General features: G+C 40.9%; 1 protein-coding gene across 1 annotated transcript in view; it reads left to right on the plus strand.

The window, feature by feature from the left end:
* DISP1 (dispatched RND transporter family member 1) overlaps positions 1–3075 on the plus strand; it is a 123774-nt gene that overhangs the window by 30955 nt on the left and 89744 nt on the right.

Below are 3075 nucleotides of genomic sequence, written 5' to 3' on the forward strand. Positions count from 1 at the left end.
ACACAAGGTACAATTCTAGTCCCATTGAAATCATGGGAGGTCTGCCATCAACTGCAATGGTATAAGATCTCTCCCCGGACCTTTAAAACTCCGGACATATCTTGTGGCCTTTTTAGCATATGTTTGTTTGGTAGCTGGAAATGAATAACTTGAAGCTGATTTTTCTAGAGATTTATAAACTTGTCTTTTTTAAGCCTGATACTACTGAGTCAGTCACCCCAAACAGTCACAAGTCTCTTAGAGCAGCAGTATATTTATCATCAGTCCAGGATTAAAGGATATATTTTATGTGGTTTTGTATTGACTAGGTGCTGACAGCATATGTATGATAGTCCATTTATAAATCAATAGATTAATTTTTGGGCCTTTGACAATTGTAACATTTGGTCTTTCCCATAATTTAAGTCAGTTTTTCAGCCTCGGCATATTGAATCTTCTATTTTCAGTCCTCCTTAGATAAAATACTTTCCTGCTGTATAGATATGTGCGTAAATCCCAGGTACTTGGGATATCTATATTGTCCAGAAGTAGACCACAGAAAAAAGTTCTTACATTTTAGGTCAAGACCTTTCTATTACTCATGGTAGAATGCCTTGTAAGACACAGCTGTAATTTGGTGATTAAGCCTAAACAGAATAATCATCTGATGCTCAAAAGGATTAAAATCAGAATGGAGACCTTGTTAGCAGGTTTCTTCATCTAAGGCATTACCACAGTTGGGATCTGTGTTACTTTCTAGTGGTGAGGCCTGCTCTAGGCTACCTTTGCTTTCTATAGACAATTCCTTCAGGTCAGCCAGGACATTGACAGGTCACTGAAGTGAAGAGGAAAGCTAGTATTGCTGCCAGCACCATAGGGATGCAGTTGGGTGCCTGGGGCAAAGCAGAAGCAACGACTTGTTTCCATGTTGGCGAGTGTGATAAATGTAGGATGTAAGTGTCCAGAGCAGTCAAATAGCATCTTTAATAAGCAGTAAACAAAAATAAAAGTAAGTATTTAAGTATTTATTTACATATGAAGGCAAATGAAAGAGAGATATCTGAAAGGCAATCTAAAATTATTATACATTTAGCAGTTGATTAAGTGAAAAATATTGTAGATTAAATTTGGTTATCTACTTTAAGTGCCATTGGCACTGTGACATTTTGAATGCCTTTTAAAGCTTCTGTTCAGCTACAGGGAAAATGACCCTGCTTTTGATGCTCTGCATGCATTAAATTATGAAGCGTCAAAGATTGTTTTAGTGTTGCGACCAGCACGGAGCCTAAATTCCTGTTCTTAACTTCATCTAGAATATGCAAAAACACTTAGTTGCAGTTTGCTGGATCTTCCCTATACCGTTCCATTGGCTTGATGCTTTACTCAGGTTTCTGCTAATTTGCATTATAAAATAAGTTTGCATCTCTGGGCAGTTTCAGATTAAAGTGTTATTGAATAGCATGACTTCAGTGTTCAAAATGTGATTTATTTTTAAAGTAATTGAACTTTAGTGGAGTGTAGTTTGCTTTACATACCTTGTTTAGTTGACTAACTACAGTCTAGTTCTTTAGTTGCCTTAGCTAGATATCCTGCTATAGCAAAACCAGATAGACCCCCTTGCCGTATTTGCCTCTCTCTCCTAATATGTATATTACCAAAAAGAAGCAATATAGATTTCATGTTTGCCCTTGCTTAAAACATGCTATGTTTTCCATTTGATTTTTATTAGATCATTTATTAATATTGCAAAGTGATTTCAGATCCAGACGCACTTCAGTGATGGATGCCTTTGGGGATCTGTCTGTAAAGGAAAGTGTAAGGATTGTTAAATTTTGCTTTCCCACAAGGCAGGTTGCAGCTAGTTTTAACTAAGCTTACTACAACACACTTCAAGGCAAAGTTTTATTTCTAGAACTTTAAATAACAAAATTAAAATAACCCATGTGTAAAATTTTCAAACTACTTACCTTTTTTATTTAAAGATGAAAATAGTGATGAATTTCTACCTTGGAAGGGCAATATTATTTAAAGTTAGAGAAAGTTGCCCTTTTGGAGGATCTTTTTCTTGTTTTATGACCATAAACTGCATTCAGCTGGCGGGCCTGGTGGCAACATAGTAGGACTAGTTGTGATAGGGTAGCTTCTATAAAACACCACAATTTTGCAACTTTCAGAGTAAGGTGAATATAGGGCACCTCAAAACCTTAGGCCCTACTGCCTTGTGGGTACTCCTTGAATGGAGAAAGACTACAGGACATCACCCTGACAGAAATGAGCCCTTGCTGAGGTGTTAGGTAGTTGTCCTCTGGCAGAAATGACAGCCCATCAAGGCACTGAACATCTGGACTCAGTCTGGCCTTTGGATTCTGTCTCAGTGGTCCAAAGGAGGATGGTAGGTCTTGGGCAGCCTCCACTCCTCCATACTCTTGCCTAGGTGTACACATTGGGGGTCTTGATGGTCATAGGACTCCATACAAGTAGATTCATCAGGCACCTGAATAGATCTCTTGCGTGTACACCATGATCCAGAGGATTGGCAGTTACCTTCATAAATGTATTTATTGTGAACCAAAATATTTTCAAGCTATGCCCGTTCCTGGGGCAGCCGCAAGGTGCCCGGGGCAACACTGGCTCCCTGCCATGCCAATTGCAGTGACAATCAGTGCTGCTGCTGCAGCCAAGGCTGCTTTTGCTGCCCCCTCTCCCCACAAAGGCAGTGCCGGGGGATGCTGCCCCAGTCACCCACCACCTCCCCCCACCCCTCAGTTATGCTGCTGCATTTTACAGATTTGAAATAATTGGAGATGCCACCCAGTGTATTCACCTCATATTAGTGTAGAAGTTTATTCATGGTGTGACATTTGCGTGTGCCAGCAGTCATAATACTGGATCTACTCAGTTCCAAGATGAGATTCCCCCCCCCCCCCCCCCCGGTTAATCATGTGGGGAAAACAAAGCCTCGTTTTAGAATTGAGTATCACAGCTGGGAGAAACAGCTGTGCAGGGAGCCCAGCTGTGCTAGAGACAGCATCAGCAGCACGTAGCCCCAGCTCTGCCCAGCTTTCTACCCCCCCTCTTGCAGGCTGGGAGCCAGGC

Source organism: Alligator sinensis, unplaced genomic scaffold (genome assembly GCF_000455745.1).
Source record: "Alligator sinensis unplaced genomic scaffold, ASM45574v1 scaffold266_1, whole genome shotgun sequence".
NCBI classification, from domain to species: domain Eukaryota; kingdom Metazoa; phylum Chordata; order Crocodylia; family Alligatoridae; genus Alligator; species Alligator sinensis.